Source organism: Calonectris borealis, chromosome 14 (genome assembly GCF_964195595.1).
Source record: "Calonectris borealis chromosome 14, bCalBor7.hap1.2, whole genome shotgun sequence".
In the NCBI taxonomy this organism is placed as follows: Eukaryota; Metazoa; Chordata; class Aves; order Procellariiformes; family Procellariidae; genus Calonectris; species Calonectris borealis.
In genome coordinates, this window is record NC_134325.1 from 17,497,020 (window position 1) to 17,522,903 (window position 25,884).

Sequence of the window (25,884 nt, forward strand, 5' to 3'; positions counted from 1 at the left end):
GCTGGGAGGGCAGGGCGTCAGAGCAAGCACAGATGTTTCAGGTGATCTCAACTGTCATGGTAACACGGGGGGAGTGGGCATCAGCACTGATTTGATAGGTCAAAATGAGCACATCTTTCTCAGTAATGACGTAACGTGCTTTCTGTGAGAAATGTAAGCTACCACATCACTTAGGGAGCAATTAGATGTTACAGGCAAGGGAGCTGCCTAGTGGAAGGCACAAAACAGAGAATGGGGAAAGATGGCAATGATGGTATGATGGCAGTGAGACTTCGTTCCTTGTATTTGGACCAGATGTCATGAGGTTATTACATTAGATGATCTTGTTTGTTGTATCTGCAGTGATTTAACTACAGTAAATTTAGTTCATCCCTGCCATTTTCTCTTATTGGCTTAAGTAATTCCCTTGTTAATTGTTGCATCCACACAGCTCTGTGCTTATTTGTATTTGCCTGTACAGGGGGAAAATGTCCCCTCATGCAGTGTTTCATTATTTGCTTCCATGCTTTGTGTTAACTTTTGCAGAACTTTGCAGAACATTAAGATCTAGACTGGAAATGACAGGAATTATGGTGCTGAAGGTCAAGCGTACAAACTCTTACGATACCTCTCTTTGGCACTAACTTGCGTACTAGGAATGCAGTCATTGGTGAGAACGTGATGGTAGAAACAACAATGAGCTTTTTATCTGTAGAGAATTTACTTGCAGCTACTTTGGAATTATGTCAGCCTGTGGTGATTAAGAGAATTGGTGGTAGAAAATGAAGGTGACTAATGGGAATACTGTCAATTTTTTGTTTGTAGTACACGTAGCAGAATTTTCTTATTTTCTTTTGGACAAAGACACTGGTTGAGGAAGGAGGCTGATACTGGAAAAACTTATGAGGCTATTTATTAGAAGTCCATTATAACTGTTCTGGTACTGATGTTTCATGTCCTTTTCAAGATTGTGTGTGCTGCTTCTGTCTTTTTGAGGAGTCAGCCCTCCAAATCTCAACTTTTTAACCCTTAATTAATAGTTTTTTGGAACAAATTGCCTCTGCCTTTCATTTTCTTCCCATTCAGGGACTTGTCAACCTGATTGCAGAAAAAACACAGTGCCTATTGTCCTGTGCCTATTCTACATGCTTACAATGGAAAAACTTTCTTTTTTCCACCAGTTTGCAATGACATTCTCATCTTCTCTAGGGGTTACTTCAAGAGGATAACCACCATTTCCTCCCAGTTAAGCTTCCCTGTGTCAAAGATATTTGATCGTTTCCAGTGGGTGGAAAAGGGCAGTTCACAGGCTGATGATTGCATGTATACCTCTGCAGGCTGTTGCGAAGGATGCTATCTTAGGGCAAATCTCTAGGAGATGTAAAAACATCATGTTAACAAAATAGTATGAGGATCTGTAAGATAAGCACTGAATGATGTGTAGAGTCCCTACAGCCTCAGCGACTGCAACCAAAGGTCAGTAACGCTAGCCGGAATTCCTGAAGCTACCCTTGGATCCAGTGAAAGTGCACTCAAACCTCACATTTTTAAAAGGGTGATTTTAGTGACTTGCCTATTCTAATGGAAGTTCGTTTTAGCTAGAAAGCTTCAGACTGTGTAATTAGGAAAGACTCTACACAAATTCTTGAGCAAACAAAGAGGAAAGAAGGTACTGTCATTTTGAAGAAGGGCAGCCTAAGTCATCAAAGCATTCATGTTTTTTTGGGGCACTTTGAGGTGAAATGCAGTTACTCTGAAGTGACAGTGCTGTAGAAAGCAATGTAGGTGTGACCATGTGAGCACTAGTGGCATCTGGCAGTTTGAGGTGCCTTGGTGTCCTAGTATGTGTGCAGTCCTCATGGTGGAAGTGGTTTTCCAGAAAAATTGAAATGTAAAAATTGTAGAGTAATTTGCTTGAATCTACACTGAGTATGAGCTATAATGTTGACAGGTAGTGGTATAATTATCTCTGCATGTGGTAAATAGCTGTCAATAATCCATGTGGTTGCATTAACACCATGAATTCTTCTGTAATACGGTCTAGGACATTTCAGTTAAATTCTGATCACAGATGCCCAAAGAAGCATCTGTGCTTCTTTTTCTTCAGCATTTTGAATGTTCTTGTTTAAGTCGTGACTCATTACCCTCATTCAGTGGTAAATTGGTGTCCCAATTACAAATCAGGGTTTTATACCTCTTTTCCAGTGTACCACAGACCTTTGGAATTTCATGTGGTCTTATGTAAAAGGAAATTAATGATTAGGTATTATTCATAAAATAATGTTTCCATCATTTTTGTTCACCAACAGAGGGCTGAAGGATTTATCACCTACTTAATTTAGCTTAAATTCATGGATAAACTACTCAAACTCCCCTCCTGAAAGAACTGTTCCTGCCAGGTTTTGACCATAGATCTAAAACACTCTGTGCTTTCTGAATGCATGATGTATGCTGCATACCATACTAAGCTAGGAGGTACATCCTCTCCATATCTGAGTAATGTTCACAACAAAAACTTCAGATGTCCCTTTTCAAGCAGTACGGCATTTTGAAGCATTATTGTTGTACTTCAGAGCTGCCAAGTGGCTGCCTTTCTGGAATGTGCAGTTTTAAGCTTTTTAGGTCTGCCTGATAGTTTCTGGTCTGAGTGAGGGAGATGATTAGGTAAGGGTGGCTGTAATGGTCCATCTTGATCTGAAACTGATGTCTCTTTCTACAGCAGCCTTGGCTGACTGCTTGATGCATGCTCAGGGAAGTTCCTCCATTCTCCTTGTTGCATGCCCTACTGAGTTGGGTTAAAAACAGGACTTTGTATTCTGAGAATGTAGCCAAAGGTGGAAACCTGAGCTTCATGGGAAAGAAAACAGATCCTTTTGGCATCTCAGAATGGGTAAGTCCTTGCAATAACCCAATACGTTTTTCCCAACTAGAAGGCTGGGATTCTGAGTTCCTGCTTTCTTAGGAGTGGTAGAAATTCATCTGCTACTCTGCAGAATTTGTGGTTAAGTTGCTTTTGAGCCGTTCTGCAGAAGCGGGAATTCTTTCTTGATTCTAAGTCCACTGAAGAGTCTGAAAGACTTCCACTGGTTTCAGTGGCCTTTGCTCAGACATGTGATGTATTATGAAAATAGCAGAGAATGTCACTGTAGGGTTTTTTTGACCCTAAAAGCAGATTGGCAACATACCTATACCCTAGCTTTTATATTTTCCAAGTGCTTTGCCACTAAGAAAATGAAGTAAATTGTTGCTATAAAATTATCAGTAAAAAATATTTAGATGCTGAACATGTTCAGAAACAGTTTTTAAAATGGCTTTCAGGTATTTTCCTGAGTCTTTTGAAATTCTTCTATATCCAAATATGGTGTCTCATAGGACAATTTTTACAAATTGACTGTTTTCCTAATTGTATTCAGGCAGTTCAACGAAGAGAAAGGAGTGATTATGAACAGGTATGAATTACTCCTAAGTACCCTGAAAAGATAAATGAGCAAGACTTGAATAAAAACAAATTTGCCACCATGATTTAATATTTCAGAGATGCCTAGAATAAAAGTGTGATTACATTTCATAGTATAAAATTTGTTTCAAATAAATGTTTTTCAAAAGAATTAGTCATTTAGGTTCTATAATGTTTAGCATGTTTGTTATGTGCTTTCTGAGGTTCCTTTTGCAAAGATGGATAAATATGATTGATATCACTCTGGAGAGCATTCACCTAGGGCAAAGGCAGTTTCTTTTTATTCTCAACTTCTTATGGTAGTGACTAGAGGCTGGTTAAGATTGGTGCTGTGTTGTATTGGTACACAGAACAGTAAATAATCCCTGTCCTAAAGAAACTGTAACCTAAAAAGGCAGCATAAGGAAAGGGACATACAGAGAAGTAATGATATAATAAAATAACATTATTTCAGTGTTTTTTTTTCCTTTTTGACCTAAGGTATCCTCTGGGGGAAACTAAGTTGATTGGTGAAGGAAAGGAGTTGGCTGAACCTACAGAGGAGGTAAACGATGATGGAATGAAGCTGAGATGAAAAAACTGAGAAAGGGGGGGAGAAAGGTGGCTCTAAACTGGGTGGACAATGCTGAGTCAGAGCCTCTGAATGATCTCTGACTGGGGGCCGCATTTCTTTCTGTTGAGAAGCATAGAGTATTTTTACATATATATTTATGTGTGTGTATGCATGCGTGTGCTCAATAGCAGACATCTGTCTGCCTGTACTTTACTAATGGTTTCTCAGGAAGCATATCTGTAGAATATTTAGCAACATTCTTATCATTGTTCTAGGTTTTTATTTTTGTCTTGGGAAAAGCATGAAAGACAGAATATCCGAGAAACATACTTTTTTGAACCTGGCTTCCCATAGCATACGGTGCCTCCTTAGTGCTTCCTGTGCTGCGGGCGCAAGGTGAGATACTGCCCCAGTGGTAGCAACGGCAAAACTCCAGCATGGTCAGTGGTGGAATATCTCGTGGTTTGAGGGGAAGTCCTGATTTGGTGTGAGGCAATGGAATATGTTATGGTAATGGTTTTGACGCAAAGATTATAGAGCCAGCTCAGTTTTTCTGTGTGTCATGGAGTTCAGAAACAACTTTGGTTTCTGAGATCCCCAAATCCCTTTTAAAGCTCTATACATTTTGTGTGTCTCTTCAGAGACATGTTATTTCCTGGTCAAGGTTCACCATTCAGAAATAAATTAGGGGTGTAAGGGTTCTTTTTTCAGTATCTCAAAAGTGTTATAATCTAACCTCAAAATTTTGATTAATCTCCTCGTCATTCATTGATGGGGAAAGAGAACAGGTAAGTTGGCAACTTTCTTGAGTTTCAAAAACCAAAGCACACAAGGACCTATTCTCTTTGCAGTAAGCATCTCTGCTGAAGTGCTCAGAAAAAAGCGAGGGCATGAAACACTAGATTTTTTTGGTTTTGTTTTTTCTTCCTGCAGATTGGAGATGAGTTTGGAGCTATTTTTTCATTTAGCCGGGAAAGTTGATTATCATTAATAATGCTACCTCTAATGTTTCATTGTAATCTTACTTTAAGGAAATGTTTGAGCATTAAACATTTTTCCCACAGCAGCAAAACAATGTATCTTTCCCTGCCAAAGATCACATTGACATATATCCTCCTCATTCCTGTAGCTGGAAGGTGAAATTTGGAATTTTTCCAGTAGTCCAGCTGCCAATTTACCATCATTGATCATTATCAGGAGTCTTGACTGAGGTGTCTAATGTATAGCAAAGCATGTTCTTGGCTGTGCGTGATATATTAGCTGTTTCAGGTCTTGGGGTCCTGCTTGTACTGGTTTATGGAAGGCTGCGCTTCATAATTGATTGTAGTTTGCTGAGATATAGCTCCTATGATATAATTAAGCTGATTAGTTGGGGTGTGTGTGTGATGGGGGGGGAAGAGTTTGCTGGCACCCACATTATAAACAGAATACCTAATCCAATTCCTTGGCACTCCGTGGAAGTTCAGCTATTGAATTCAATGAGAGGAGGTGTACAGCCGTTGCTCTTTTGACTTAATATTCAACTCTGTGTCCCCAAACTGTTACACTATCTGATTATGAGATTGTGTGAGTCACTTGCATTTGGTATAATCTTCAGACAGTTAAGTAGAAAGAAAAAAAAAAAAGAAAAAAAGAAGAAAGAAAACAAAGTTTATCAGAAGCTCTTACTTCTGTTGAAGAGAAATCAGATTTTTGTCATGTGAAGGTACCTCATAGTATTTAGTACCTTACAGTTTATGAGTAAGTGAGTTTGCAAGAACTTGTCACATCATGATAATGCACAAGATGCTGTAAATGCTCTGGACGCTGATTTGAGTTAATTTCTAAAACCAAAATTTCATCGCTAGTGAGATTTTTATTGTTTTTTCTGTGACAACTAATCACGTAGACTCAGCATCATGCTTTGCATCAATGCCTTGTTTCAGCAGTGTAGCTGGTAGGCTCAGATATAAAACCAGAAGGAATTTTAAAAATCCAATTGATCTTAGTATTTTATGATCCTTCTATTTTAATTTAGTGATGCTTGTTTCATTTTGAGTTTTTCAATTCTGCGTTGTTAGGATTACGTATGCCATATGAGAATTTGTTTAAAGATCATTTTTATTGGAAGTAAAATAAAAACTGGAAATCTTTCTGTTATTCTAAGGCTTTATAACAGCTTGTTTGTACAAAGTCTAAGTTTGGAGCCAGATTTGACTTGTCCTTTAAAACAATAATAGCCTCAGAACGCTGCTAATAAATGCTGGAGGATTTGTCAGTGCTCAAACAAGTTTGAAGACATTTGAATTGTTTGCCAGACTTAGCCTTTACACTGATGGAGTTCGGGCTATGTGTCTGCATTGTACTTTCATAAATAGCTGATCATTTAGGTGCGTAACAGCTATCCTTATTGTTCATAGCTGTCCATACTTTTTTAACATTTTCATAATCTATTAATCATTTGTTAACCCTTTATAAACCATTTATAAATGTACCCTGAATAAAAAAGTGTGACCATTCGGTTTTTGCCTCAAGTTTAATATTAAAGGCAAGTCCAAGGTCAAGATGGGCACAGGGAGGCTTTAGGGAGCTGGTGTAGTTTATATTTTGGCCAGTCAGCTGAGGAACCACGTGGAACTAAAATTAGTAAAGTGTGTGCAGTGAAGAAAGTTCACACGGTGTAATACGCTGTGGGCAGTATTAGCGTTGATTTACCCAATCTGTTAATGGTGTGGTCTGTCTAGACCTTTGGAACATTCCTTAGCTCCTTATTTAATGTAGGAGGAATCATTTCTGAAATTAGCATATAAATTGTCCAGAGTCAGCAGCCCTTTAAAACAGTGTTCTACCCTTGTGTCATGGCACAATAACTGTTTTTAAAAAAATAAATTTCCCAATCAGGCATGTTCTCATGAAGAAGCTCTCAACTTTAGATTGCATGCTGAAAAAGTGCATAAACCTGAGAAAATTCATTAAGTTTAAAATGGGGAAATGGTGAGGATTTGATTTGGGTAAGTTGTATTTATTTAGTCATGTTTATAAGGGGAAGTGTATTATGATAAGGAAACATCTGGCAAGGTCTATTCATGTAGAAAGTTTACGTATATGTAATTGAAAGTGGAGGCTTTTCTAGCTTTGACATTAATTTTTTTTCTTTCCTTGGTCTTCCACGTAACTTGTATATAAGCCATGCTGTATGGTGCATTCATTCCAGGGCTCAGTCCAACTGAGGCTGCTCCTGAGCACCAGCATGCTGCAGAAAGGAGGTGCAAGGAACCTGTCGGAGGCAAATCCTCCTCCCTGGCTGTTGTTCTTTTGGCTCTTCTGAAGTCCTATACTTACTTCTTCCCACTTTAATTGCCAAGAGTAACATACAGTTCCCTGTTCTTAGGTTATCATTTTCAAGGGAAGATAATATAACATGCATTCAGCTTGTGAATTTCTGCAGGAATTGGGAACTTGCTTTTTAGAAAGAGTATATGTGTACAGAGAGGTGGAAAATAAATGACGATACGGTGTGGTAGGTTTATTTGGCATGAATCTGAGATGACCACACTGAGCAGTGAAGCCAATAAAATCTTTGTACTACAAAATCATGTGTTCTGAACATGCCATGTACTTTACAGAAAAACTATTCCAGGAATGTTGCTAGAGAGTTTTATATGTTTATTTGGTACTTATTTTTCGTCTCCCTTGCTCCAAAGGCCAGGTGCTTTAATCACAATGAAATCAACTGCCCAGGTCACAGAGAAAAAGAAATGGAAAATAATGTAATTACAGAAACTCCTAAAAAATGATCTAAAATAACATTTTTATATGTAACTGACTAACAATTTTAAGTTGGGATATTTCCTTACCTCCCAAGGGTTAAATACTGAATTTGTTACTGAAAATGCCTTATTGAAAAGCTTTTTCCATTCCAGAAAGGTTTGGCTTGTGGCCAGGAAAGCCTCCAAGATGCTGGATCTTAAATTTGTCATGGTCCCAGTGTCCATCCTATATGCTGCCCTAGTGTTCTCAAGAAAGCATGTGTTTCAGAGGAGGGGGGGGAGAACATTCCCCCCCCCCCCCCCCCCCTCAATAAATAGTGAAGAACTATTCAAGAAGGGAAAAAAACCAACAAAACAAAACCAAAGCCAGCTCCCTCAAAACAAAGTAAGTTGCTTACCTGATGCTCGAGTAGGGTATGAGAAGAGTAATTTTGTAAACGCTTTGTCCTATCTTCTGTTCAAGCAACTTTAAAATTATTATTTTGTATGTGGGCAGACCAGTGACCTTCTGATTGTGATATCATGTTTAAGCTTGTATTACTTTTAGTATGAGGATCTCAAACACTTAGTAGTCATTTGTTTGGTTTTTGTTTGGTTTTTTTTTTTTTAAATGTTATTTATAAAAAATAACTCGGATGGCTAAACTTAGGAATACTGATAGCTGCAAAATTACGTGCAGTGAGCAGGGTTTGTGTTCTGTGCTAGTGCTCTGGCTGGCACAGGGAGGCCTCGGCTGGTGTCTGTGGGCCATAAGCTTGATGCAAAACAAAAATTGCCGTAACAACGTGACAGGCAAATGGTATGGCTTGAAGTAGAACACAGGGGTCCTGGCTTTTATTTGTACGTTCCTGTTGGGGTGAAATGGGTACACTGAGCCTTCCTGCTAGAGTGAGCGATAGCAGTTATTTTGTGACCGTGAGCTTAGCAACCGAAGACTTGCATTTATTTCACAGGCTTTGGAGAGTGTCTGATCCAAAGATAACCGTGCTCAAAAGTGTCAGAATGTACTGGATGAATCAGTGCAGGCCGTTGTTCATGCAAACGTGAGGTGGATTGTAGCGCTTTCGGACAGGCACAGATTTGGAGAGGTGCTATGCAAAGCCTCAACACGCTTCCCTGCACACCTACCACATCTCTGCCGTAGCACTCCTGGGCCCCTCTGCCAGGTTTGGGATGGTAGCTGGGATTTTGACAAGTACCTCTGAGGGACCAGACTTGAGACTATTTCACTAAGTTTGTGGCCCAAGTCAACCCTGTGCCATGAAAACTTGCTGTATTTGCAAAGGTGCGTAGTGTTGGTGGGGCACAGAGTTATATTCTTATAGTCTGCATGTTTTAAGAGCCACATTTTTTTAAGTAGTCCCCAATGGAAAAAGGGCTTTGAATTTTCTTATCTACACTCCTCTCTGATATTTTGTGGCTTGTGGTAAATGACATATGCTTGGTTTTATGTTTTCCTTTTAAAATATCTCTGCTTCAGTGGCATTTTAAATGTTTGAAGGGTTTCCCCCCTCCCTTATTACTCAATTTAATTGGAATTATGGTGCCTATCAAAAAGTATTACTGCAAGGTGACCTGGAAATAATCATTTCCTTTCATCTATACCAAACATTTGTAGATCGTTAAAGTGTCACAAATAAAAAAGTCGAAATGGCTTTATATGTGCACAGTAAAATATGAGATTTCATTATATACAGAAAGGCTATGTTTTGTATTCCTCGTTCACAGAGCAAACCTCCAACACATGTGGAATGCATGGCAGGATGTAGGACCCTCTAAGGGCTGTATACAGATATGTGAAGGGGAAGAGGAGGGGGAAAAAAATAAAGCACTTGTGGGTTTGAGGAAACGACCCCTTTCAGTAACAAATGGAGCATGTGCTCTGGGTTTCTGGGAGGATTTGTGCGGGGATCTTGCTCTCCATGTGCGCGCATTCCTCTGAATCAGACAGGTGTTAAAGTGAAATGGTGCCCAGAGGACGCAGCACCCTCCTATGCTATCAGCAGCCTAACCACATGACGGATCCAAAAGCAGCCAAGCACAACTGCTGAGGGGTTTGCCAAGGGGTTAGATGCCAAATGCTGAGAGAGAATATCCTTGCCAGCTTGGCACCTTTAGGCCATGTGGCTGCTGCTGGCATGGAGTTGTCATTGTAATGTGCTGGGGAGAATGGAACCAGAAACTGTCTTAATAGTTCCTTGTGAATGAAGATCTCTTATTGCCGTGAATATAAAATATTAATTACCTTACAAATGTGTTTGGGAGGCTGTGCGTGGCGCTGGCATCTGTCCAGACTTGCAGTGGCGAAATCAGGGGATTGTCTCCTGGCAGTTGAATTTATTTGTCCCCTCCCCCCCCACCCCTCAGCATCACACTGGAAATAAGAGGGAACTATTTGAAAACAGTTGATGTCTGGGGAAAGACGTTCATTGGCTTCTGGGATTTGGATCAGTCCCTGAGCTGGTGCCTTGGGAGTGGATTTAACCAATGCTGTAATCTTTTGGCACCTGTTGCAGTTTTTGGCAGTGGCACAGGACAGCTTTGATTGCACTGTGACTGGAGTAGCGAGCATATGTCTAATGCCCGTCCCAGAAAGAACGACTTAGTGCCCTTAATGCCTTTCCTATTGTTTTTCTTCCGCTTTCTCTCCTCTTATTCATCAAGCTGCTGTTAGTAGTTATCATTACATGCAGACAAGCACCTATCAGCATCTTCAAAGCAAACAAATCAAGGATAAAGCAAGAGGAGAACAGGAACTGGGAGAGTTCTGTATTACCGGATTCCAGCTGCTTTTTGCATTTGATTTTGAATTGTTTGCCTGAATCTTTAAGAAGTGTGGTAAACAAAGGACTCCAGGCAAAATGATACATGTGCTAGTGTCTGAGATGTAATCAGAAGAGGAGTATTTGGGTTTATAAATATGTTAATCGAAATAACCAAGTATGTATCTTCAAGAAGAGAATTCAGTGGACCATTAAAGGAAGTCTCTGCCTACATGTCTCTGTACTGATTGTACATCTGTAAATGGCTGCCATCCAGCAAAGCTCTTAAGTGCATGCTTAACTCTCAGCACAGCTTGGCTACAGCAATGTTGCTAACTTTGGCATGTGAGCTTTTATGCGTTTGGGGCATTCACATGCTTAGCGTGAAGCACATGCTTATGTGCCCTTCTGGATAACTAACACTTTCTTGTGTCCTACAGGCCTGAAGCCAGGAGTACGAGTCCAGTTTCCACCTCAGTTTCCTGCTCCTGGGGAAGGTATTGAAGATGGCAATAGGGCTGCACATAATCTACAGCTCTGAGGTTTTTACCTTTCATTTGAACATCACTAAAATACAGAGGTGCAAACCCCTGAATGATGTTATGGAGCCTACCAATACTGTGTGTACTTTACCTTTCCTGGTGTCTTAGAATCAGTCCAAGGATTCCCAGGGATCTCTTGAACATAATCTAAAATCTGTTACTCAAAATGTGTTGTTTGCTTTTCTCTTGTCTATCTGTAAGCCACTGCAGGCACCAGAGCAGTTCATTGGGCTCTGATGGACAGACCCATTCTTACAGATTAGATTAATAGGTTTACTAGATATAATGAGATTGTCCATAAATGACCTCGTTGTTTTAAATCACTATTTTAAATATATTAGCAATATAGTTTGTGCAGATTTTAGTGGTGTTTGTTGAAAATGGTTCTAAGTAACCCATGCAAAATTGCGGCAAAGGCAGAGATGGATAGCCTGAGAGTTGTGTGTTAAAATTTATCATTGTGTTTGCTGCTTAGTAAAAAGTCGGTCTTGAGAGCTGAGGTGATTAGATTTGAAGAGGAAGGCCTCAGGTCCTTATGGTGGTTCTTGGAATTACAACTCAGCTTTGTTATCTAGAAAGACAATAGAAGATCTTAGGCTTCCTACCTACCTACAGATTTCAAGCAAGATGAACATCGGTAAAGGCAGCTCAGCTGATAAAGCTTTTAAATGATAAATAAGGAGAATTTAATTAAATATAATCTAATTGTCACAGCTCAGATCTCATTAAGTACCTCTGTCAACATACCTGGTTTAGGGGGGGCGGGGGGGAAAAAGGGAAAGGAAAAATTCCATCAGTAACAAACAACTGTACTCATAAGTAAAGTCCAAGCAAGCCAACTTGGCGAAATATTCTAGTGTGTGCAGTTCAGAGTCCACTCGGATATTTTCCGGACTACCATCTGCATCAGAAAGTTGCTGGACACATAACTCTGATTCTCTCCAGTAGCTTCTTGGTATGCCTGAGGTGGGATTCCAAAAGAGGAATAGCTGGCAAGTTGTTGTGTTTTGTTTTTACCTTCACCAAAGCCTGTTTGTATTACAGGGATCTTGGTGCATCTCATGTCTTTGGTACCTGTATTCATTTGTTCTAAGAAAGTTAATTTCTTGGAGATCATAAAAAATCCAGATGGGGAAAAAATATCCTGTTGTGAGAAAGTGCTTATCTGCTGCATTGAAATAATTGAAAATGGCTTTCTAAATAGTCCAGAGAAGTTCACTTATGGGCTAAGACCCACATTTCCTTTAAAAAAAAAAAAAAGACAGAAAATGCAAGTTTGAGAAATACTTTAAAATATCTTTGTCCAGCTTTTTGCCCCTGGAGGAGGAAGTGAGAAATTTAGAAAGCAGCACATGTGACACATGCTGCTCAAGATGCTTAACACATTACTTAAAGATGCTCTGTAACCATCATGTTGTGAGTAATAAAAGAATGTGAATGGGATGGAAAAGGAACAGTCCACATTTACTGTAACCACATCTGTAGCCTCACTAGTCTCACATGATGTAAAGAGGTCAACAAATTCCTGCCAGTTCCTGGAGTATTCCTAAACGTATCTCTGCAGTGCAAGGCAACATCAGATTAGGGAGCCCTCAGGTTACCTTGAAGTGAGCTGGCATGTCTGTAGTAGATTACCACACAGGGATACTAGCTTCAGTGCCAGAAACAGTAAAGCTCTGTTACTGCCATACATAGTTAATTAGCTCGGGTGTCACACCGAGCAAACACAGCTATATTGCTTCTGGTTCTGCAGCTAAGTTAATTGAGGCTGGCTTGGGGATCTTTGCCCCAATGTGCGGTGCAGACATACCCAGGAATGCACTCCTATTGTTGACTGAATACTGTATTTTCTCATAAATGTGGCAGGAGTATAATTGCAGGATGGAAAAAGAAGGCCAATATACATTCACTTCACTTCAGAAACTAAATTAAACCTTTGACTTAACTCACTTCTATACCAGCTCCCTGCAGGCATTTCTACAGGCTTCATTAGAGCCAACCTAGAGGCCATGGAAAAGGTCTTACAAAAGACTAGCCAGGAAGCCAGTCACAGACCCAGATCCTGCTGCTACAGAATACAATCTGCCTCTTGGCACCTCGGGCTTGCAGCTGCCAGGCACTCTCCTTATGTGGTCACTGGTGTTGGCTCGGAGGCTGGAGCAGATAGACGAGGAGGGCTAAGGGGGAACACATTCATCACTGCCAGCAATGAGTGGAGGCAGTGCCAAGTCACTATGTAACTAGGCACATGTGCCAATTTGCCCAGTAATTGGATTGCTATTTGAAAAATTAAAGTGGTGTCTAGAAAATTCTAACCTTCATATTTATGAAGTATGAAGTTTGCAGCTGAGAGGCTGAACAGGAAGAATGGAGGTGATCAAATGTAGGTGTTTAAGGAGAGTAAATGTAGGAAGTAATTTGATTACTTTCAAAACTGTTACACCAGCCTCAGAAGCAGCCTCTCTGTACCAGAGAGACAAAGAGCAAGACACAGTGCAGTGGAAAGCTGTAACGTTATGGACAAGCTGTAACCCATTGCTTACTAAGGAAAATTAGTGTGGACTTGTCAGCTGAAAGCGATTTGTATAAAGAAAACATATAATTAGAGGGAAAGGCTTGATATACTTGCTGTAATTATTTTTTTCCCCTAAAGAGAAAAAACTGTTAATGGGCATTATTATACGTTTTCAGGTTTTTTTTTCTCTGAGTCTGTGAATTTGTTGCTTGTCTACTGTATACATTCCTCTCAAATACATTTGGTGAACAAATCCTATGTGCTAATATTAAGCGTAAATGATATTGAATTATCCAGCTGCAGAGAGAATTTCTTATTCAGACATATGCCTCTGCCACAACCCATTTTTGCTTCCCCTGAAGTCAAATTCAGACCTTGCTTTGACTTCAGTAGAAGCCTAATTATATCCAAAAATATAGTTACCTAAATAGTCCCTCAGGCATTTCGTTATTCTTTACAGTTGAGCTCACTGGCCACCCTTATTCAGCTGAAAACTTTGAGCATATGGATACGATGGATTAAATTGTTCCTAAGATAATATTTGTAGTTTGAAGTATAATCCAGTTGCTAGTAGACATATAAAAGTAGTGCCTGTGTTCTTCATCACTGTTAAGCGGAAACTCAAGCTGGAAGTTCTGTATTTAAAATAATGAAAGGTAAAAATCTATGGACTCATACTGAGGAAGAACTATTTGGAACCTCTGTGAAATGTCTGATTATTTCTCATGCACTCAGTCCTGGTACAATGAGGTTAACACATGTCAAAGCAGTGGCTAAGGAAATTTTGGGTTACATTTCTGCCCCTAGATGGAGTATTCTGCACGCTGCTATTTTTTTTTTTTATATTTTGGGAGAATGGAGCTGTGTTAGAAGCCTTGAAATGCCTCTTGTTCTGAATTCCCTTTACAGTGTATCAAGTGCTGCCCATTGGGACTAGACTAACTGGGTCCCAGAGACCATTTAGAAGAGAAAAATCAAAATAGGGTTTGTTTGTATAATTGATCAGATACTGTAAAGGCCACTGCAATTTCTTAGTGTCTCCTATTGGTTGGTTAGTAATAGATATATACGTAAAAAAGCAAGAAGCCTATACTTTACAAAGTGTCACTAACTACTACGAAACATCTGATATTTCCAGCTTGCAGTGCTGAACGTTTCTGTGACTTTCATGGTATTCCCTTCTCTTAGTATACTGTGAATACCATGGTAACCTTAAACGCTTGTAAAACATTTTAATAGTGACCACTCTAATATAGTGGTTGTGTGCAAACAGCATGCACCATTGCTTCAGAGGTGTTTGTAACACTTTGTTTTTGTCACAATCGGAGTAAAATGTTGCCAGATTTCAAGAACTGAATCCTATACTTGCCAAACGGGGAGCTGAAAGTAAATTCTCCTGTTCTCCAGCTTCTGTCTTTGATCATCTCTGGAGTTTCATTGATACATTCCTACCCAGCACTCACAAGCTTAGTGAACCATGGCTCCAGAACGCACAGAGTTGCTTGGGAAAAGCATTTGGCTACAGACGCTGTATTTGGGGGGGGTGGGTGTCAGATTAGAAGCCAGCTTTTGAAAAACCTAGATTGTTTTGTATGTGTGAGTGAGAATTCAGCTGTAGCTCTTAGCTCAGGTATGTTCACATGCGGGCTTCTAGTTTAGCCCGCTATAACAGGAGGGCCCAGCTGCAAAGTTTGTCCCTGGACTGGGAACTGAATTCCTGCAGAATCCGGGATTTTGGTTTGGACCTTTTTAGATATGATGTAAATGCCAGCAGCTTCCTAACAACTGTTCTTGAAGCTCAGAGCAGAATTTAGAGCAGACCCTTGTGAGTTAGGGAATTGCACAAGATATCCCTTCTCAGAACAGAAAGAAAAAGCCCAACAAAACCTAAGCCATCGGACTAGAGTCCTGAGAAATGCTTTCCAGCTTTCAAAGAAAGGTCTTAATTCAGGTTTGCCGGAATCGTCTAATTAGTCCCTTTAATGCCATGCACCTTATAGTCTGTGCCACCGGATTCGTCCTATAAATGAGACGATGGGCTAATTCATCTTGGCAGCAGTAAACAGACCTTGTGATTGTCCTCCTTACAAACACCGGCCTGATTTTAGGAAAATGCTTTGACCAAGCCTGTGTCCCTGCTCCCTCCCCCGCGAGCCCCCCCCCTTTTCTGAGTGCTGCCTGTGCTTCTTGCCCTCCTTCTTCCCCACCAACCCAACCCACCCCGTCTCACACACAGTGACATACCTCACACATTTGCCACTGCTAACAACAACCTGTCAACTCTTTCTTTGCACCGTGCTAGGCGCCCTTTGTTTCTGCAGCCCAGCAAGCCTTGCAGCTGTTGTCCGAGGCCTGCTCCGACAGCCTGTGATCAGTCAGCTGCAAAATCCTCCCTGAACAACTCGGTATTCACAGCTCTAATCGGGCCAGCGGACTGTTTCCTCCTCTCTCGCAGTAAATCTTTATCACTTGCGCTCTGCTCGTCAGTTAGTGGCGCCAGCTCTTTGGGCTGCTCTATCCCTTTCCCATACTCTGCTGGGCTGTGTGCTCTGAATGCTAACTCCAGCCTTGTTTAGACTCGGTGCTGCCTCAGTGCTGCAATCCACATGTTGGGAAGGTCCAAATTCCTGCTCCCTCCCCATCTTTTAAGCTGCATGTACAGCAAGTTTGTATCTCTCCAAAGGCGAAGATACTCAAAGGCTCCCTCCCTCTGCCTATTTCATACTTTATCCATATAAGTTAACTATGTGATTATCTTTCTGTTTCTCCCCAGCAGGCTGTTGTGCTTCTGTTTAAGAGCTGTCTTTGGTAGGAAGATGAGGGTGAACTGCCCAGCCTAGGGAAGCTGATGATGGCGAGGGAAACCCTGGGGAAACTGGCACAAACCTTGATTTGATCGCATGCCCAGGGCTATTAACCTTCCTCCTGATGGTCCCCCCACGGACGGAAACACATTTCCCTCCATCCTGTCCCTGACTTGATGCCATCTCAGTCTTTTAAAAGATTTACATCAAAGATGTTGAATTGTGAAGCAGGTTTTTAGAAAAAAGGATCAAAGTTTGCTTTCTTAGTATCCCAGCTGAGTTGAGGAGAGTCCACGGAGCTTTGAGGGTGAGGTTTCCGTCAACGTGGAGTTGCTGAGGATTTATACTTGTGGAGCTGAAAGCACAACTTTATCTGTGCCTGTTGCTGGTTCTGCTACAGCACGAAAACTCCTCCTGCCTTCTTTGGCAAAACGTTGTGGGTTTTATTTTTCCCTGTGTGCCGTGTTTGGGCCTGGGATTGTAGATAACAGAGTGTGTAATTAAAGCTCAGTTAAACAGCACGTTTTGCAAAGAGACTGAACTAGCTTTTAAGTAAAGCTAGCTGGACGTTACTTTAAAAAAAATAAATTATTCAGGGTAGTGAGGGTTATTTCAGTTTGTAAGGAGCCTGGAAGCTTTTGACTGAGCGTTGATCTGAGGACTAAAAAGTAGTGGGTTTTTTGATCTTGTCTCTGAAGCTGAGTCCATCTTTGGCACTGGAAAACCCATTTCTCTTTCTGCATCAGCTTTCCCCACCTTTAAGTCCTTATGTTTCAGCTGTTCCAGGTGTGTGCGTGCGCGCGCACACGTGCATGCAGGGGTAAAGATTAACCAAATATAGAAATATTCCTTTGAGAGTAAAACATGAATTGGCTTTAAAAATATGTTGTTGCTATTAATTTTATGAGGCAGCTGTAAAATAGATGCTGCTTGGAAAATCTGGGTTCATTTCTGTTCAGACTTTCTATGCCTCAGTTCCTCATCAGTACAGTATTTGCTTGGTTAAAGATAAGCTCGTGTATATAGGATTCTTACGTTTTTGCACAGAGTAAACTTAATGACAACGACAATCAATTTGATGTGCAGAGGAACATTGCCATGACTGTATTACGCACGTATGTCCAGTAATCTGCAGGTAATGTGTGGCACTGCTTGTTCACTGAGCTCACAATCTGAGTCTGACAGCCTTGGGAATGTTCCCGTGTCCCACGTATTTGGAGCAGTCTGCAGTCGTATTTGCTCCCTGGCCATCCTGGTAGTGTTCTGTTGGTGTGCCCTTCGTAAACAGCTCCCACACGCTTCCAGGTGGGATGTGTTTTGTCACTGCGTAACCAGACCTATAAACACATTTCAGGCTTGATTTGGGAAAATAGCTCAGGTTTTGCTGGTACTTCCCACATAAGTGCCCGTCTCAGTGTGTTCTTCAGTGAAATTGAACATGCATGAACAGGATTTGAATATTGACCCTTTTTCTGTTGGCTGTCTACAAGGGCAGCAGTAGAAATGTGATCTTGAATGGTATGGAATGTCCCACAAATAGGCTGATTGTACCATTTGTTGGGGGAAGCTTCACTGTTGAAGGTGCTGTTATGATCAGTTTGGTGGAATGTAAGATAAAGAGGATACAACAACGTCTTGATAGGCTCTAGGCAAACATCTTAAATATAACCCTTTCTAGTTCTCTGATTTACTTTCTCTGGTGTTACTGTTGTCGCTTCCTTCCTTCACCTTCCTTCAGGTTCCAGAGTTTTACGTGTTGTTCTGTAGTGACTTTTTTCCCCCTAGCTGTCTCCATGGTCTCAATGGCTACTGTGGGACTGGTGCAGTGGCTGAGTTTCGTAGTTTGGTGCTCTTGGCACAAGTGGTGAAAGGAGACCTCCTATCCAGTCAACCACCTATGCTTCCTCTGTACTTCTAAGTCTCCTCTATCCTGTGAGCCTTGATGGAATGACTTTGCCTGCAGTTTTGATGGCTATATCCTTTGGATGAAATTCTGGTTGTGTTCCCTGACCCGTACAAGCTAGAAGTGCAATAGCAGACTTTGGCCCATTTTTTTCTGTCAAATACTAAGCTACTGGACACAGTTATTTTGTGATATGATTGTCTATTTTATAAAACAGCGGTGCTTCACCATGCTTGGGGTGGGATGGGTAATCTATCCCGTGTCCTCTGCACAAAAAGCAGTTGATTTTGAAGTGTTCCTCAAGAACTTGGTGTCCTTTAAAGAACCAATGTTTTGTACATCCATTCTTTATTTATTTCATTAAACTCATGGTGGCTAGAATTTACATGTAACCTGATACAGTGGAAGGAAATATTTTGGCTTTGAATTACGAAGGAAGATTCTAAACAGTCTGAATTGAAAGTGAATAGAACAAGGAGAAGACATTCCCAAAATTATTATTTTTTTAAAAAAATGAAAACAATTCAAAACACAGCACAATATTTTGACTCTCTTTACACAGAAGTAAGCAAGGCTGTGCACAGCCCAGGATATACTTTCCTTAGTACGTTGCCACTGTCCACGTGTCCTGGGTCTCCTGCTCATCTACTGATGTTTGTACCTTGAAGTGAGGTTTGTTTTGAAGGATGCAGCTGGTGCTTACCTTGGTATGGTTGTAATTCTGTGGTGCTTGGTGATGTGGCCTCAGAATAAGCAGTTAGAAAAATGTCTTGAAGTTATGACAGGAAGTTGTTATCTGTTCTTTTCCTCAGAACTTTGTACCGCAGGGGAAAACTCCTTGCAGGAGGCGGATATTCCTAATGGGAATGTATTGTTGTTCGAAGCATCCTATCTCAGCTCTCTTGTCTTAGAGAGGTAAGTTCAGTCTTTTCTTCATTTTTACCCAGGCCTGCAATAAAGACTTCGTATTTTTTCTCTGTTTAGTTACTGCTAGAAGAAGACTTGTTCATGGCTGTAGGATGAACAGGATGAGCAGAATTTGAGAACCGCTTATCGGTTCCCTGTTCCAAATTGAAAGTGGACTTGACTTATTTTTCCTAACGCATCTGGATACATATACAGGAGCAGGATATTTTATTGCTCTGCTTTTTTATTTTTAAGGAGCGATGTCAATTTTTTTTCCTAGCTCCTCCCGTATCTGTCTTTTAAGAAAATCTCAGACTCCAGCAACTTTCTATTTGATTTTTTTGTTTCCTGAGTTATTGATAATATGCTTACACGGTAATTCCATTTTAAAATAGTCTTTTAGTCTAGGAATTTCCTTGTCTCATTTGCCTCAGACTTTCCAGAAAAATTCTACCTTGGCATGAAGTTTGCACCTGTGAAAGTTCAAGGAAGTAGGTTTAGCTTTTGCTAAATGAGGAATAGATTCTGCCAAAATTTGGTTTATAATGAAAGGCTAGTTTAAGTATGGATAGACTGATTTCTTCATAATTTTTAGGTAATATAAGTTTGTAATCAGTCTCATAAAGAAAAAATATTACTAAATGGATTTTATATTGCTTATAAAATCAAATTTTTTTTTCTTCTTTGGCTACTCAGGGAAGGATGCTCACTACTAATCCATCGTGTTTAATTTTGTGAACTGCTTCTTGTGTACAAATTTCCTGTACATCTTGAACAAAACCATGTAAAAGATGAACAAAGAATGAGGGGAAAAATTATAAATGGATCCATGTGACTGCCTCTTCTCCAGACATTTTTTTTTTTTCCTCCTCACTTCCCTCACAGGGAACGCAGGGCCATGCAGTGTTTGTTAAAGCTGATGGAATATCTTTCTCCCTCAGGGTATTTCTTTAATCAATGTTTCTTTATATCATTAGGTCATCTCCTCTTCTTTTTATTTTTTTTTTTTCCTGAAGAAGCCTTGTTTTGTACGTTTTCATCTATCCTGACGTTTATTCTCAGAATTATGGCCTGATCACTTCCTCTCTTTTCCTCAAAATTTCTGTCGTTTTATCTATTTTAAGTGCCGGAGCACAAAGATAACCCCATCATAGTTCTCTCATTTTCCCCAGCAGTTCCCCCCTCCCCTTCCCTCCCCGCAATGAAAAAATGAAAGGTCTCATGGTCTTACAGATTTTCTTTATGCTTATTTTGGCCTATTTGCAACCCAAATACATCATCATGCTATAAGACGTCTCTCTAAGGCTCTTGGATCAATTAAAGGTAGCCCTATTCATTGCCAGTACAAACCTTTGCCTATTAACTCTTTCAAAGGGCATTTGTCATCGCAAAAAGCTGTGAATGCTGTCTGGGCTCATTCATTAAAAAAAGGTATTGTTTTAAAGCTGCTGAATATCTTAATTAGTTGTAATCAGAGGGTAGCTTGTGTCTGTAAACTGATACAGTTACCTTTCACCTACTTGCTTTATTTTCTGTGTTTTTAAACGAAAAAAAATCTCAAATGCAATTCAGGCGTACTGTTTTTAGGGTAGAAGAGGAGCACACTTGCTGATCAAACTATAATTTATGACATTATTTTGTAAAGCCAAATATTTCATGTGGTAACCCAGAATATGCCTCATTGCCCTACGATCAGCCAAGAGCAAGTAAACAGAGCAGCGCTGCTCATTGCTAGGGATCATCCTCCTTTCTTCACTCAGAAATCCAGTGTCTGTATTCTGGAAATTTAGAAACCCACCCAATTCTGCAAGCACTTAATGTATGCTTAGCTTGAGCACATGAATTGTCCGTTAGTATAGAGTATATACTGTTTGGCACAGCACTGTTTGGCAGATCAAGGTAGAACAGGGTAACATTTTTTAGACCAGTAGTTCGTTTGCCATGATTGTTGTCTCAAATGGTTTGAAGCTATTTATGAATGTGTACCAAAGCTCTGGAAAATTGTTTTAGCTGGAAAAAAGTCTTTTCTGCTGTCCCCTGAATCAAAACATTTCTTTCAGTAGATAATAACACAAATCTGTTTCCTATTTAAAAAGACCCTTTCGAAAATTAAAATCAATGCTTTTCCTTGGGCTTTATGAAAAGTTTTGGTTGTGCTTCTTGCTTTCTTGGTTTATTTTCTTGAGAAAACAACATAGTTTATATTTCCCTTAAAATATTTCACTCAAATCAAATGGTTATTTATGTGCCTCTAATAGAGGCATCAGGGTGTGGACAGACCCTTCCAGTCACATGTCTCAGTGGTGCAGCAATAGCCTGCGTCATTTGACCCTCGCCCTCTGGAGATGCATTTCCAGAGAAGGTGATTTGGGGATATATGCTTTTCTTTCCATATTTGTGCAAATATCTTCTTGCAGGGAGGAAAAAACATGTGACAAAAAATCTTATACTAAGTCACCGTTGGTAGAAATGTGTGCTTTTGCACTTGAATAAGATACTAGACGCAGTGATAATAGTAAATAGCATTTAATTTGTTTCATTATGGGAGGGGGCGGGGGCACAAATGGTGTCTTATGGGAAGTCCCCCATATCTGGGACAAAAAGTCTTTAGAAAATACCTAATGCTAACCATGTGTATCAAATTGCTGGTGCAGCTTGGTCATCTGGAAAGCAGGGCAATGCCATGTCTGAGAACCACAGACAAATGAATCCCTACCACTCGCACTCAACTTGTAGTTTGCTTGATGAATTTTATTACAGGAAATCCATGCAAGCACATGCATGGATTCTCAAGGTAATATGGCAGAGTCATGTAAATGCAAGCGGTACTGTATTCAGTCTCTTATTTTCCAGTGAATAAGTGTACTAGACTATGGCTTGAAGTTAGAATATGTTTGTGATATTTCCCCCCCGCCCCCAGAAGCCAAGATGATATAGGTACTTCCCTCACAGGTCAATTTTGCTATACACACCTAGATTCTGCTTGAAGTACTCTTCGTGAGTACTTCATCTCCTTTTTTAAAAACTTTTTTATTTTTACAAAAATGCTTCAAAAAACCTAGTTATTTCTTCAATCGACTGTATAGATAAGAGCCTATTATCATCTCTATTTCATAAACGGAGAAAAACAGTCTGATAAAGATTAAAACCCCAATTCAAGAAAACACTAAAACTTAAGCATGTATTTTAAAGTTCCTGTGATTTTGGCATAAACTATTCTGAAAAGTTTCTCTGGGACGCTGTCAGAAGCAAAAATAGAATATGCATTTGAGCTGCAGACAGTACCTCAGCCACAGTATTCCTCACTGCAGTGTGTAGACATAAGAATTTTTCTTTTTATACTCGATAAAAAATGTGATGCATGGCATGGTTATACAGGAGAGAGATTTATTTTCGTAGTTGGTTATTTAATTCAGTGGTTTATATACTACGGTATTGAAGCTCATTTTGGGGTGGAGATCAATGCAGTTCTAACTTTTTTATTCAGCTTTGTAGATTTTCACAGAAGTGTGTAGTGTCTTTTCTTTGGTCAGGTGCCTTGGAAATAAATTTGGAGAAATAAATATGCACATTTCTACTGTAACTGTGATGTGCATAGGTATTTATATATAATGGTATTGTGTGTCTTGCTCTATATAACATTTTTAGGTGTCTGTACAAGTAGGAGATTTATGAAGTGTGACTCATTTTTCCTTCTCCACACTGTTCCAGTGGAAGAGCTCAGACTGCGATGAGAAAAACTAGTACATGTTATTAAGAATTCCGATAAAGTAGGCTGAATAAATTTGTTTTCTTTGTGAGCCTTAATCCTGTGTTGTATTGGCTTCTTGGACATGGCTAATTTATTTGGAATTCCATTCTGTTCCCGACAGCATTCCTGATTAGCAGTTTGATCACCCGGAGCAAAGTTACATACCAGCTTTCAACTCTTGTAATCTAGCAGTGTAATTTTTTCAAATGGACTCCTTTCTTTCCTTCTTTCCCTCAGCTCCCCTTCTTTTTGTGTGCAAAGAGACTTTAAAAATAAGCAGGATAACCTGTTCGTAGAATGAAAAACTTGTTCAAAGCACAATATAGTTTGCTGACTTGGGTCTGGCCACAAAGCCTCTGATGCAAAGTTCAGACTGGAATATGGAAACTTCCAAAATCATAGATAGTCAGATCAGCCTGTGTTTATTGTAAATCTAGTGTTCTGTGGCTATCAAAAATGAGACTTAAGAAAGCGAACCATTAGGGAGACAAAGCCAAAGCATAAAGCCTAAGCCATGCAATCCCACATAGTTTTTTTTTGTTAATTCAGTATGAGAATGGTAGGTCTGATAATTCATTATTACTCACATGACTTTAAATAAACTTTTTTTTTTCCCTAGTTACACATGCATTTAATAAGAACCTTGTTGAATGCAATTATATTTTTGATCATCAATCTTCAAAGTTTCCAAAACCCTGTTAATTTCCGAGTAAACCTTTATAAGAAATATTTCAAATATACCTTTCAGATAATGTAATTTCATTTTTAAATAGAAAAATAAGGTTCGGAGCTGTGTCAGTGCAGCATGTGAAATGTTTACCTTCCATCACTTATAAAGGATAACAGTTTTTTTCAATAATTGCATTTTATGGATGATGTTGTATCATCTTCGAGTTCTTTCCCTGGTCTGTAGTTTGCCAAAGCACATTTTGCCTATGGTAAATTTTAGAAACTTTACCCTTTACTTTAACTTTTATTTAGTAGTTAAGTTTGTCACATGCTGGACCTTGTATGGAAATTGCAGTTGTGTCATTGTTCACTTTTATCAATACTGACTTATGCTATGACCTATGACGACTAGGACACCAGAGGCATGTTTTGATCTGATCTCTTTTTGGTAGAGCGCAGGAGTATCTGATCTCTTTTTGGTAGAGCACAGAGTTTCAAGTGAAACTAGAGGAAACGCAGCGTGTAGCAGCCCCCTTCCGTAAGTGCCAAAGACGTGTAGTTACAGATGAGAGGGAACTGGGTTTTCCATCCCGTGACATTTCTTAAGGTCCCAGTCTGGTTTTGTACACAATGACGAGGAAGCAAGTTTTTTAAGTCACGAGAGACTCGGGAATAACCCAAAGATAGGTGGCCACAGCACTTGTCAAAAGACTCAAACTGTGGTTTTTATGCATGAGTGTCTTGACTGTATAATGTTTTGAAGAGCTTGATCTGTCTTTCTGTTTTGTTCTGATCTTGAATTTTATGGATCTGAAAAGCAGCTGTTGACAAATATTTTGTCAAAGTTGGAGCGTGTTTTGCCAGACTTCCGGTTTTGAAAAATTGGCATTTCAGTTGAAATACTGTTTTGTCAAAAATAATCCTACTAAAGTTCTCTATTAGATTGATGTGAATTCTATGAATTCAGTGGGGAAAAAAAAATAATCCACTGATGAAATGAGAGCACTGCGAAAGGATGGTTTAGGGCTAGATCCATTATGTCTGACTGAATTCAGTGATAATTCCTTATTTCCCCAGCAAAAATCCGGAAGTTCTTTCCAAGCAAAAAATTACGCATCTAACTGAGTGTGAAGACTTAGCAACGTGTGTAGGGCCTCTGACCACTAAAGAGGGAAATGGACATAATCATGGCTTGATAACAAGCTATTCTGAACTTTGTAACATAAATTCTAAATATTTATGTTAGGCTTTTTTCCTTTGAGTGACTAAATAGTTTTGTATTTTTATGTTTGTTCACCGTTAGGTGGATGTTTTGGATATTACTAATCTTTTAATTAATTGTTGTGATTAAATATCATGGCATATACATGGTCTATTCTGCTACTTCTAGATCATGTTCTGATCACACTCCTAGTAAGAAATTCCTATGAATGAAAGGGAAGCAAGGTGTCTGCTGCTGAGCATTGCAGCATACAGCAGCATTTGGAGGTGATAATGTGGATAATTACGGAGTTACAGCTCCGTAACTGCGAAGGTCTCTCCAAGTCTTTTTTAAAACACAGATCTCTTCAGGTAATCACTTTTAAAACTGATCTATAAGTTTTTGTTTCATTTTCTCCTGGTCCTTTTCCCTCATTTTTATTATTGTTTTTCCTACAATCTGTGCTCCTTTTTTGCTTTTAAATCTCGCTTTTGACTGTGAGGCCTTTGAGGATGAGCTAGAGTTTTACAAACACTTCTGGTTTTATGGACACTGAAGTTATTCTTAAGAGAAGAAATATGTAATAAATGAAGTATCTTATTTCTGTCCTTGTTTTTCTTGATCATGGAAATGGGCATATCGAACAGACTGTAGTGGGAGGAGTATGTTTGCTGGGGATTTTCCAGTAGAAAACCAGTGGGGCAGGTGTTTGCTTTCCTTTGACTCAATGCAACATTGAATGATCTTGATATGTGCATATTATCACAAGTTATTTAAAGCAGGAATTGACTTTGAATGTCAGATTTTGTCCTCTAAAGCTATGAATATCTTGATCTGGCTCTTTTTAAGTGGTATTTTGTTTTCAGTGCGATGTAGAATGCTTGTTCAGGAGATTTCATGTATGTAAACTAGAGCAAGGTGCCTTTTTGACTCTGATAGCTATAGAAGGCACATGATTCTGAGAGATAAGTGCTGGTCTTGAATTTTTCTTTTTTTTCTGAACAATGAACTGGGAACTTCTTGTTAGCCATCCTGACACCTGCAACTCTTTGCCGTTTTCTTTTGTAGATATCCTGACATTTGAATGTGTGGT

The 25,884-nt window shown here is 39.6% G+C and overlaps 1 long non-coding RNA gene across 1 annotated transcript; it reads left to right on the forward strand.

Moving 5' to 3' along the window:
* LOC142087992 (uncharacterized) lies at positions 1-25,884 on the forward strand. The gene is made up of 3 exons (XR_012675688.1): positions 1-41; positions 10,941-11,042; positions 25,860-25,884. It is a non-coding gene; the product is annotated as an uncharacterized LOC142087992 (long non-coding RNA).